The sequence below is a fragment of the Tamandua tetradactyla genome, chromosome 1, assembly GCF_023851605.1.
Source record: "Tamandua tetradactyla isolate mTamTet1 chromosome 1, mTamTet1.pri, whole genome shotgun sequence".
NCBI lineage: Eukaryota > Metazoa > Chordata > Mammalia > Pilosa > Myrmecophagidae > Tamandua > Tamandua tetradactyla.
Genome location: NC_135327.1, coordinates 193,973,662 through 193,987,025, shown reverse-complemented (window position 1 = coordinate 193,987,025; position 13,364 = coordinate 193,973,662). Strand labels below are relative to the sequence as shown.

Genomic DNA, 13,364 nt, shown 5'->3' with positions numbered 1-13,364 from the left:
AATAAAAGTAAATAATAGGGGGAACAAATGTTAAAATAAATTTAGTTGAAATGCTAGTGATCAATGAAAGAGAAGGGTAAGGGGTATGGTATGTATAACTTTTTTTTCTGTTTTTGTTTTATTTTTATGTTGTCTTTATTTCTTTTTCTGAATTGATGCAAATGTTCTAAGAAATGATCATGATGATTATATGCAACTATGTGATGATATTGTGAATTACTGATTATATATGTAGAATGAGATGATCATATGTTAAGAATGTTTGTGTTTCTTGTAATATATTTTTTTAATTTAAAAATTAATTTTAAAAAATTTTTAAATCATACAAGACATAGAGAAAAATAAAAAAAATGGCCAAATGGCAGAATTATGTCCTTTCTTATCAGTAATTACTTTGAATGTAAGTGGTCTGTTGTTCTCTGTTCTCATAACGTATTTATCTGGCATCAGTGCTAGGGTGATGCTGACATAGCAGGATTAGTTATGAAGCATGCTCTCCTCTTCAATTTTTCTAAGAGATACCTATGAATTGGTGTTAATTGTTCTTTAAATGTTTGTTAGAATTCACCAGTGAAGTTGACATATACTGATGTTTTCTTTGATGGTAGGGTTTGATTACTGATTTAATATCTTCATTTGTTATAGATTTGTGATAAACTGACTTATGTATCCCAACAAACACATGCCCTTGATCTCAATCTGCCTTCCTCTGGGTGTGAACCCCTTGTACACAAGGATCTTTTGGAGACATTTTTTTTTTTTTTTCTTTTGGAGACATTACTTTTAGTTGTGGTGTGGCTCAACTGAATGAGGGTATAATCCAGTTTACTGGAGGCTTAATAATATGAATCAGGAAGTGACAGAAGTTAGAAATGATTGGATACTGTTATGGGAGGAGAAATACAAGCCAAGGGACCCCCAGAACTGTCAGTAGCCAGTACCAGAAAAAGCAAGCTTTGTTGATACCTTGATTTTGGAATTCTTATTCTGGCCTCAAGACTGTGAGCCAATAAATTCACATTGTTTAAGCCAAAATCAGTACACTGGGTGGCAGTCAGATACAGGGAGGCACATGATGCATTCACGGTCTTATTGTAAGGTAGACCCTTCCCTCTGGGGAACTTGTTTCTCACATGCCACAGCCCTCTCATACACTTGCCCCAAACTCATAGACCCAAACCCTGGCTTAGCTATTCAAACAAGGAATCTGCAGTTGGAGCTATGTGAAACCAATTGAACTACAGTCCATTTCTGTATTCACTGGGGGCTCAGAGGAAGATTATCTGTTTATTTTGGGAAATCCAATGGCCAGCTCTCAAACTAAACTGAAAAGTTGATAGGTAATGAGCTGAGGGCCCTACAAGTATCTCTCTTCTTGCCTCACTGCAACCTCCACCCAGGGTCTGAATTTGGGAAAACTGCAGATCTGTGGGAAGGCTGGTTCATTAAGAGTCATGTCTAGCAGCTTCAAAGAAGCCAGTCTGGAAAGGCAGAAATAACTTCACTTTACAGAGGTAAGTGTTAACAGACAGGTGAAAGGTAACAACTAAGTTATACCAGAATGCCTGGGGGTGTAGCTCAGATCAAGAGGTCCCTGGTTCAGATCCAAGCATCCCCTTATTTGCCTACACTTTTGGTAGCTCAGGCTACCCACAGATTCCTTTCATGGGCCCTACACTGGCTGAAGACATCTCCACTAGTCAGAGTAGGAAACCCCAGTTTGTCAGTAAAATGGAACCCCAGTTTGGTAGCTGATGATATACACATACTGTTTGTGGGCCCTACAGGAAGGTTTAAGTTTCTGCACCATTTGTACTTTGTAGGGACAACCCCACAGAACCTCTCTCTTGGGACTGCATAACATGGAATCACAGTGATTATAATTAATTCTGATAAGAATAATTAACAGATGATAAATTTCTTAGATAGAAAATTCTTGGGGAACAGGATATAGAAAAATCTGTCTGACATACCTTAATTGAATAATCAAATTCAACTTCACCAATAGTAGAACAAATTGACATGATTGCCTCCTGACATGATGCAGTGAGAAGGATACAAAATCACCTATGTGGCAATTTCACTAAAATATTTAATCTAAATATGAGGAAACAAACAGACAAATCCTTCTTTCCACAGTAACTACTAACACCATTTTTGGCCTATTTTTTAGTTTTATGTATTCTTTCTACCAAAATTGAAATGTACAGACATTCTGCAAAAACAGATGATTTTGTCATAAATCAACTGCTTATATAAGTAGTGTGGACTTTCTGTTCTGTTCCATTGATCGATGTATTTATCCTTGCACCAATATCACAGTCTTAATTACTATCTGTATTGTATCTAGCAGTGTAATTCCTCCAACTTTTTTCTCCTTTTTCTAGCTCATTTTTCATGAGTGTATTGCTGTTCTTGGTCTTTGAGTGTCTGTGCTGGTTTGAAAGGAAGTATGCCCCCTAGAAAAGTCATGTTTTAATCAAAATATCATTTTGTAAAGGTAGAATAATCTCTATTCCATACTGTATGTTTGAAACTGTAATCAGATCATCTCCCTGGATGATGTGATTTAGTCAAGAGTGGTTGTTAAACTGGATTAGGGGATGACATGTCTCCACCCATATGGGTGGCTCTTGATTGGTTTATTGGAGTCCTATAAAAGAGGAAATATTTTGGAGAATGAGAGATTGAGAGAGAGCAAAGCAGTACGACATAGCCACGAGAAGCTGAAGTCCACCTGCCAGCGACTCTGGAGAGGAAGAAGGAAAACACCTCCCAGGGAGCTTCATGAAACAGGAAGCCAGGAGAAGCTAGCAGATGATGCCATGGTTGCTATATGCCCTTCCAGATGAGAGAGGAACCCTGAGCCTGTTCGTCATGTGCCCTTCCAGCTGAGAGAAAACCATTGAACGTCGCTGGCCTTCTTGAACCAAGGTATCTTTTCCCGGATGCCTTAAATTGGACATTTCTATAGACTTGTTTTGATTGGGACATTTTCTCAGCCTTGGAACTGTAAACTAACAACTCATTAAATTCCCCTTTTTAAAATCCATTCCGTTGCTGGTATATTGCATTCCAGCTGCTAGCAAACTAGAACAGTGTCCATAAAACTTTTAGATTTGCTGTGTGTCTTAGTTTGTCAGTACTACTATAACACATACTGCAGATATTATTCGGTTAAACAACAGCAATTTGTTGTTTCACGGTTTCAGAGCCTAGAAGTCCGAAATCAAGGTATCGGCAGGCTGTGCTTTCTCCAAAGTCTGTAGTGTTCTGGTGCTACTCAGTCTTTGCTTCTGTCACATGCCTACCTGTTTCCTTCTGTCTGCTCCTCTAGCTTCTGCTTCCATGTCTAAATTTCCTCTCCCTAAAAGGACTCCAGTCATATTGGATTAAGGCCCACCCTAATTTTATTAGGCTTCATCTTAACAGGATCTTTAAAGATACTATTTACAAATAAATTCACACCCACAGGGCCAGGAATTAAGACTTGAACATGTTTTGTATTGGGCATATCTGTCAACAGTGTATCAGTATCAGCAAGAAAAGTATATGACTTTGGTTGGGATTACTCTGTATCTATAGATAAAAATGGGGATAGACTCCTTGTCCACTATTGAACCATTGAAATATATATTCCTTTTCAGTCATATTCACCTTCAATATGGCAATATTACTTATAAATCTGCTAATTAGTTATCATCACTTCTATCTGTTCCCTTGCATTTAGATTCAACCCCTTTAGGTAGCCTTTCCTCCATCTCTAGCTTCTGTGTATCTCTAGGTCTGCTGTATACTACAGTATAACCTCTGAGATTGCCCTTACTAGAGTCATAACAATGAAATCATACAGTATCTGTCCTTTTGGGTCTGACTTATTTCAATCAGCATTATGTTCTCAAAGTTCATCCACATTATTATGTTTCAGGACATCATTTCATCTCACTGCCGCATAATATTCCATTGTATGTATACACTACATTTTGTTTATCCACTCATCTGTTGATGGGTACCTGGATGGTTTCCATCTCTTGGCAATTGTGAACAGTGCTGCTATGAATATTGGTATGCAAATATCTGTTTGTGTCACTGCCCTCAACTCTTCTGGGCATATACTGAGTGTTGGTATTGCCAGGTCATAGGGCAACTCAATATTTAGTTTTCCAAAGAATCGCTAAACTGGAGGAAAACTAAAAATGCATGCTATGGCCAATAGTTAACAGGCACTTAGATAGTGCTAATGGTCATAGTTTGCTAAACTCCAATCAACATCACTCCTATTGTCTCTTAAGAGCACCTGGAGCTCAAACTGAGACTCCATAAAGATTTCATGCACTAGGTTTCCCTTCCTAGAACATATAATTCCTGGAGAATTCCTAGATGAGATAAATCCTGAAACCTAGAGGGACCAGCCTCTCCAGGATTATCAATTGATTGCATCCCCCTGTCCTTCAGTGTGGACACCCCTTCCCAGTATGAAAGAGTCGAAATGGGCATTCCCCAAGGATCCCTATAGAGTAGGAGAGGGATTAAAGAAGAGGGAGGAAGAATAACAGAGAAAATGGGATTTAGCAAATGAGTATCTCTGTTGAATCACTATTAATAATCCTTCAAGCCTCCAGTGTTTTGGAGGAGCTAGATGGAAAAATTGGAGAGGATCAAAAGAGAGCCCATGACAAACTCCAGAATCTATCCTGTAGCTGCTTGTTGAAGTGTGTTTTAAAAATTATTGCTGTTTTCTTTCTTTGCTTTGTATATATGTTATAGCTTACAATTTAAAAAAAAAGGTTTTAAAAAATAAATGAATAAATACTAGTGGTCAATGAGAGGGAGAAGTTTAATATGGGATGTATGAGTATTTTCTTTTTTCTTTTTATTTCTTTTTCTAGAGTGATGCAAATGTTCTAAAAGTGATTATGGTGAAGAATACACAACTATGTAATGATATTGTAAGCCATGATTTTATAATATGGTTGGACTGTATATGTGTGATTTATCAATAAAAATATTTTAAAAATTAAAATAAAAAAAAAAGTTTTTAAAATGGGGACAAGGCAGGCCACGGTGGCTTCAGCAGGCAGAGTTCTCACCTGCCATGCTGGAGACCCAGGTTCGTTTCCTGGTGTCTGCCCATGCAAAAAAAATAATAACAAAATAAATAAATAAAATGGCAGAATTGGCATTGTTACTGCATTTAGTCCTCCATATTCCATGAATATATCTCACCCATATTTATATAACTTTATTTTTATTTATTCTGATTGGATTTGAAAATCTTGCATCTGTGGCTTATTTTATATCATTAGTTTTGAAAAAGTATTGGTTATTATCTCTTCAAATGCTGTTTCTGCCTCTCTTTCCTTCTCTCTTTTTGTGATTCCAATTACACATAAGATAACCACTTCACCAGGTCCCATATTACCTTTTAGATTTTCTATATTTTCCATTCTTCTCTCTGTGCATCAGTCAGAAAAAGAATATATTATTCCTACCTTTCTTCTATTTTACTTATTCTTGCTGCAGTTGTGTCCATTCTGCTATTAAATCCACCTACAGAATTATTTATTTAAATGAAAGAATTACCATTTGATTATTTTTTGTTGTATTCAATTATTTATTGAAATTGTCCATCCTGTCATTTATTAATCACATTTAACTTATCAATCACAGTTAGTTTAAAGTCCACGTCTGGTCATTTTACTATCCAACCTTCTTGTACATTTTTATCTATTAGCTGCTTTTCTCTTGATTTTAAGTCAATTTGATCTTATTACATGCTTGGTTGTTTTTGACTGAATGACAGACACTAGAGTTGAAAAACCGTGGAGATAACTTGAGGCTTTGCAAGATGTTACCTACTTCCAGAGAGGATTTACTTTTCCTTCTGGCAGGAAGTTAGAGTAGGAACAGATCACAATAGATCAATCTGGGGATGATTTGATTCCAAACTGGACTCAGTGTTTGTGAAGCTGATCTGACCCTGCAACAATCCAAGCTAAAAGCCTGGCACGTTTACCAGGGCGCCTCTTCTTAGAAGTTGTGAGTTCCAGCAATTGTTCCCTCACCGCATCTCACCTGAATTTTTGTGCTTACCTCCTGATATAGGTAGCCCTCCCTTTAAATAACTGTTCATATGACCTCAAGAATATCCATTTCATTTTGTACTTCTTGCTCAGAATCCTGCAGTTATTCTTCAAGTCCTTAATCAATGGACTTTAAAGCGTATTCTGTGGAAACTCTTCTGAGCTCTCCTGTGGAGATGTGGAAGAGGTCAAGAGATTGACCCTGCAAAGCACTTTCTCATTGGTCTGTTTCATCTATTGTACTTCTTAACTTTCATTTGAAGAAAGAGTTTTATAGCTAAAATGATTTGACAGCCCTCAGTTCATAGTATCTAAATTATGAACGTGGCATATAGGACCATTTATAATCTGATCTCAGTCTTATCCATTACCACTTATCCCACCCCACAGATCACCCACCATTCTAACCATAGTGGACTCTTTATCATTGTCTCAGCATGGTTTATCATTCCCACAATGCTTCAGATATTCTGTTTCCTTTCTGGGTTGTTCCTTGCCTCATCTTGACTGCCTAGCAGCACCTACTGATGATCCTTCACAGTTCAGCTGAAGTAACCCACTTTAAGAAGCCTTCCCTGACTCCTGGGCAAGACTTAGCACTCCTTCTTCACTACTGCATTTTGTTTTCACACCAATTCCCTTATCCATCCCATACACACATCCATATCCCATTAGACAGTGAGCAATTTGAGGGCAAGGGCTACATATTTCGCCATTGTGCTTAACGCTGAATAGTTTTTCAAGACCATTAAATAAATGGTCTTTCATCCCCATTCCTTAGGACACTTTTAATTTCAGATATTTGCTTTTGTCCAGATGAACCTATAAATTGTATCAGATTTTTCTACATTTGAGGCCCAAATTATATTTCCCAAACTATCTATTAGCACAGATAAGGGACATAAAAATCCTTTGCTATACCAAAAATCCTGTGCTTTGTTAATTTAGAAAACATGGTCATCTTGATTATATACCCTTCATGATCACCACAGAACTGAGGACTCAGTAGGTACTCAGAATAGACTTGTTGACTGATTTCTACTGAGTGGATTTTGTCCCTAGACAAGCTAGAAAGAACTCGGTGTCCCTATAAAATAATTCTAACTAGCCTTTGAAGTGACAGGCTTCCCTATCTTTGAACGCCACAAAGCAGTACTCTATTCTTTACAAGGTCACAAAAATTGATGACTCAAGGGTCAGCCTTATAAAACTTCAAAATCCTTTGTAAATATGAGTCAGAATCTGAGTAATAAGCTTGTTGCTATTCTAATTAATAATGTCATTGCTGGGGTAGACCTTGTTCTATGCAATAAGCATTCCCAAATGTGGATAATGAAAAATCTAACTTTCATAACTAGGACATTATTTTCAAAAGCTATTGGGAATATGGTTATTTACGGAAGAATTTTTAAAATAAATCTAAAACTGAGCTCTAATGCTTGTTTCATATGTTTGGATCTTTCCATATTTGGAATTTCCTTAAAGTAAAGCTCACCTCCATGTTTTAGCTGTACTCCTCATCTTTACTGGTGTGCGGTGACCGCCTTCTGCCCAATCGGGCCCAGAGACTTTCCCTCTGCTGGGGGAACTGAGACTGCCTTGGTGTTCAATCCTCCATTCCTATGGCTCAAAGCTCTGACCCCAAGGAAGATGATGGGCCCTGGGAGGGGTCATGCTATACTTTAGTTTCCTGGCTGCTAAAACAAATGTAATGGGTTGACTTAACAACAGGAATTTTTTGGTACACGATTTCAGAGACTAGAAGGCTTGATTCCTCCCAGGGTAGGTATCTTCTGGGAGACTAGCAGTCTCTGGGGTTCCCTGGCTCTTCCATCACATGGCAATGTCTTCTCCTTTCCCTTCCAGATTCCACTGGCTTCCAGCTTCTCATTGCTGCCTGTGGCTTCTCTCTCCATCTGAATTTCACTCTACTTATAAAGACTCTAGTAACTGGGATTAAAGCCCAGCCTGATTATGTTGGGCCACACTTTAGCTGAAGTAACATCTGAAGAGATCTTAATGACTAAGGGTCCACACCCACCAGAATGTGAACCAAGAGGAAGAACATGTCCAACTTGGGTACACAATTTATTCCACTACATGTTCTAAGGCATGTCAGTCACCGATACCCTCAGTGTGAACAGGTTTTGATACCAGCATATAAGAATAACTGAGGATATAGAAGTTTCAGGAAACCTGAAGGACATTCTGAGATGTCAGGGCACTGAAACCTCCTCCACACATTTGCTACAAGCCCAAGTTGCCATGGCTTTCTACTGTCACATCCGGGTCTTACCTCCAATTTGGCTGAGGGTGATGTCATCATGATGAAAATGCATCAACACTCTGAGATGTCGTCAATACTCTGCTTCTCAAATCGAGGCATGGGTCCTCCTAGGAAGTAGACCTAGGTGATAAGGAATATGGGAGCAAAAATAAGTCTAGAAGCATCAAATCATCAATATCATTCAATGGGCAATTAAGCAAAACAATCTTTTAAAACTCAAAGAAACATGGTTGTTCTTTAAAAGAGACAATAGGACTTAAATGGATTATTAAACTAAAGACTGACAATTCTATAAAACGTCCACTTGCTGCTGGCTATTTCAGTCAGTGTCTAGTCTCAGGGGACATACACGTCCACTTTCTCTGTCCTTGTTTGGTATAGAATATTTGTGAGGCACTAGTCCAAAGTCAGATCCTAGAGGCCTGCAGAATCTCCCAGATCCCAGCAGAATAGCTGGAAAGGATATATCTCCTCAGAGCCAAGGCCCGGAAAACCACCCCTCTCTGCAACTTTCTCTGAGGTAGTCCAAGAAAGGATGTAGGGTACTGTTCTCTTTTGGAGTCTTTAGACAGTGCCTTCTTTTCCTTGGATATGATAAAGACTTCTAGGATAGGTCAAGCTTAAGAAGATACTACCTTGCATTCCGGGATACCTGCTCCAATGTCTGGCTAATTTTCAACAAGCTTTTGTATCAGTCAGGGAAGGCTAGGTTAAGCTGTGGTAGCAAACAACCCCCCAAATCTTGTGGCTTATTTTGTTTCATGCTCATAGTATATGCTCATCATGGATTGTTTTGACATTCTATTCAATGTTCCTCCCTCTAGGCTGCAGGCTAATCGAGCAGCCACTTTCTCAAATATTGCTATTCACCATAGTAGAGGAGAAGAAATCTTTGCATGGTCTCAAATTGTAATTAAATGCTCAGCCAGAAATTACATATGTCACTCCCAGGCATAACTCATTGGCTAGAACTTGTCATATGGCCCAAACCAACCACAAGGGGTCAGGAAATGAAATCTAATCATATTCCTCAAGGATGGCCAACTGGGAATATTTGGTAAAACGCAATAACAACTGCCGCTTTAACTGTAAGGCCTGAGCCTAAACATTTAGGCTGTGTGTCTGGTTCCAAAAGAAAATTTCAGGCCTAAGGGAGCAGCTGGAAAAACAGAGGCCCATCCATACTGTTATATCCTATTCAAGTATAGAAAGCCCCGCAGGAGTGCCCGGGTCAGAATCTACATAGTCTGAATCAAGTTCTTCCCGCCTCTCCAATTCTCTGGGTTGACAATTTATCTCACATATTCACGGGAATTCCTGGGTTCCTTCTGGGTCAGTTGCCTATGGTCAATGATCATCCACCCTTAGATTTTTCTAGAAATGTCTGAATGGGTATTTGGGGGAAGGTCAGGGAATGGTATTGGAGCAAAGGAGAATCATAAAATTTAGGGACTGTAGTACGCCACACTACATAGAGCAATCAATTAATATCTGTACTGAGTAGTTACTTTATATTCTCTAAACCTATCCTGTATTAGACTATGTAAGTAGGGAAGGAAAATAAGACATAATGGCTGTGCTCAATGAATTTATATTCTATGAAATGAATTGGGAAACCATCAATTACCTTGTATCGTAGTCTTTAGCTAAGTGCCAAATGAATGGCACCATTATTAAAAGTTATTTGAATTTGAATAAGGCAGAGTTTACTAAAGGCTTGATTGGAATAGAAAGACTTCATGGTAAGTATTAGGGCATGCATTAGTCTAGGAAAAATGGGAATGCTTTAGTGGGCAAGAGGAGAAGGAGTATGAAAAAAGGCACAGGAGTGGGAATTCTTAAGCCTGCTTATGAAACAGAATGAACCGCACATATGGGGGCAAAATGAACCATAAAGTTGGAAATGGAGGTTAAATGATATGAAGGCCTTGAATATCAATACAAGGAGGTTTTTCGTTATTCTTTTTGCAAATAAAGTCTGAAAGCCAGCTATCAGGGATGATTTTTAAATGGATTATTACCTTAGGTAGAAATTTTGACCAGCCATTATTCCCCAAGCTTCACTGTGCATTAGGACCTCTCCTTACTTACGTTCCTCCCCAATACTAAGAGTTTATTAAAAATACATACCTTCTTAATGTTAATAAAAGGGTAATATGTGCGAATGGGGGGGCATGTGAACTCTGAAATATATATATATATATTATTTTTCCCACAATCCCAGACTCAGAGCCATCCCTAGAGATTTTGAGTGGTTCTGGGATGGGGATATAGAAATCCATACCCTTAACAAGCATTCCCAGAGACTGACGCAGCTGGTCTAAGAATCCACTAGGCTAGGTAATTTCTACCTAAAAATGTCCTTGGCACATCCAATTCAGCATGTCAAAAGTTGAATTTTCTTTAATCACTCTCCAAAAAAACTAATTCTTATTTCTGATCACTTTATTTTTGTTATAGACACACTCTCTCTTCATTCGGGCTCCATACCTTAGCAGTGTCCTGGAATTCTTTTTTAGGCAACTCCCCACACAGTTGGTTATCATCTCTTATTGACTATCCTTTACAGTTCTCTCAAATCTGTTCCTTCCTTTTCATTCCCACTCCTGCTATACTTGATCAGACCTTTTTTTTTTTTTACCTCATATCTGGATTGTTGCCATAGCATCCTGATTAAACTTTTATCCCTCTCAATCCCTCCTGCACATTCTTCAGATAAGTCTCCCTATCAGTACCATGATCGGTTATTATCTGCTCAACCTAGGATCAAATTCAGCACTTCAGCCTGAATACAGTTCAAAAGCTTTAATTTTGAAGCCTGTTACTATGTGGCTCAGCCTGTTTTCCTTTGTTACTTAAAATCCTAGCCAAACTGGACCACTTTCCTTCATTGAACATGCTTTGTATCTTTCTGCCTCATTTATTTTCTTTGCTATTCTCCCAGCTGTAACCTTGACTATCACCCTCTGGTATGAAAGGCTCTTTCAAAATTCTGCCCATCCTTCAAGATCAAGTTCAAATTCTTCATAAAGTCACTTTGTTTGGAAAAAAGAAAGCATACATATATGAACATTTATAAATATATGTATAATACACACACACACACACATTTTCTTGCCAGTTGTGTGCCAGGAGGTTTGCTAGCAAGGTGTGGTCCTTGCACCAAGGACTATTCTAATGTACCAGAGTAGGTAACGATGGCGTGTATTGAAAGATGCCCATGAAATTTAAAGGTCTCTCATCACAGAACTTCCTTTAGAAGAAAGCAATCCATGGCAGTGTTTCCTACAAAAAAGTTCATGTTTTTTGCCAAGGGCAAAGAGTTAACTTAACCCTGCCATTCTAATCTCCACTGGCCACCCTTGTGGTCTTTGGCTTTAAACTCTGCTCAAAGAGGGCATTCACTACTGGATGGTAAGAACTCAACCCCATCAGATCCCGTCTCCTGGGAAGAATTAATTTGAGGGACACACAGGTGGTCACGTAAGCCCAGGCTGCATCCTGCCCCATGCTGCTCACATCCTCCATGGGGCACACAACACATTCTATCATGGAAGCCCTGGGACCCACAGGAACCTCATCGCCATGGAGATAGCATCTCTGTTCCCTTGGACCCAGGACTGAACCCCCTTCTCCATGGTAATCCTAGAGCAGCTCTTTGGGGCAACAGTAACAGGACTGACCAATACATGGTGGTCAGGAGAATAAGCAAACCATCCTGCAGAATTGGCAGATAGGCTATAAAGTGAGAGTGGGAGCAGTTGTCTTCAACTGGGCCCAATGACAAAGCAAGTTAGTGCTGAAATGAGGGACAGAATCCAGGAAAATTTACAGAAGTATCTGGTCTGAGCTCCTCATTTTACACACAAGGCACAAAATCCCTGAGATGGGTTTTGCCCAAGGACCTCAGCAATTCCATGGCAGAAATTTCAGTCTCCTGACTCAGGGTTCTTCCCATAATACCCCCAGGGAGCAAGTCTCAGCCTAGGGAGGGATTGGGTATGTTCTGGTGTTTTGGGCCTCTTTTTTTTTTAATCCTGGACTTCACTAGGAAACTGACAAAGCTTAAGCTTCTGATCACTTCACTGTAACCAGCTCTGTACCTACTTCTCAATTTGTAATTGTTGGGGGAGGGGAGGGGTGCCCTTTCATAATGTCTCTTCAAATTGTACAAGTTTCAGGTCTACAAACCATAGCTCCACCCCAGGAAGAGGGCATGTGTTATTTTGGGTGGGGTGAAAATTGGGGGGACGATGTGGAAGAGCTAGGCGTGGAAAATATATAAGAAAAGTACCTCAGGGAAAATTCCAGAACATTCTCCCATAATCCCTGAGGTGAGAGAGTTGACCTTACTCTTTCAGAGATTTTCTCCCAAAGGCAAAATGATTCTAGGGGTTCCAAACTGGAAATCCATAACCAACACGCCCCACATTTCAAGGACAATCCCTGGAAGCTTGGAAGCATCAGAAAACAAGTGGGGCTGCATTCCTGAGAGAAGGCGCAGGGACCTCCTGAAGCATGAGCATGGTCTTCCCCATGACAACTCCTGGGATATTTTCATTTTAAACACAAAGAAGAATGAATCGGATGAGTTCCTGGCTGCACGTTCAGCCTCGGCTGACAGAAGAAGAGAAAGTAAAGGAAAGGATGTTAAGATCCCGGCCTGCTCGACCTGCCAAGCCGGGCAGAAGCCAGGACCACGTGGGCACAGGTTCCTCATTTGCGAGTCTCACGGAGAGGAAATTCTGAAAGGAAGTGCAGCGTTATAACCACACGGGGGCGCCCCACTCAAAGGCTGCTCCAGTCCGGCTACTCCGGTTCACCTTCTAGAGTTTTTCAATTTACAGTATTTTTTCTCCCCTCCTTGTTTAAAAATACCATTCTTGTTATTACGAAATAAAAATATGAATTGAAAAAAGTTAGAAAATGCAGAAAAATGGTCGGTGGTCTCACCATTAGAGAAAATTACTTGGAATATTCGATGTATATGCTTC

At 39.4% G+C, this 13,364-nt stretch overlaps 1 protein-coding gene and 1 long non-coding RNA gene across 3 annotated transcripts in view; one reads left to right on the top strand and one right to left on the bottom strand.

Annotated features, from left to right (window-relative positions):
• ZNF746 (zinc finger protein 746) overlaps positions 1-13,364 on the top strand; it is a 60,520-nt gene that overhangs the window by 21,707 nt on the left and 25,449 nt on the right. The gene's annotated exons all lie outside the window — the stretch shown is intronic.
• LOC143674021 (uncharacterized) lies at positions 5,632-12,103 on the bottom strand. The gene is made up of 4 exons (XR_013170828.1): positions 11,844-12,103; positions 8,380-8,490; positions 7,579-7,777; positions 5,632-6,251 (listed from the first exon to the last, which is right to left on the bottom strand). It is a non-coding gene; the product is annotated as an uncharacterized LOC143674021 (long non-coding RNA).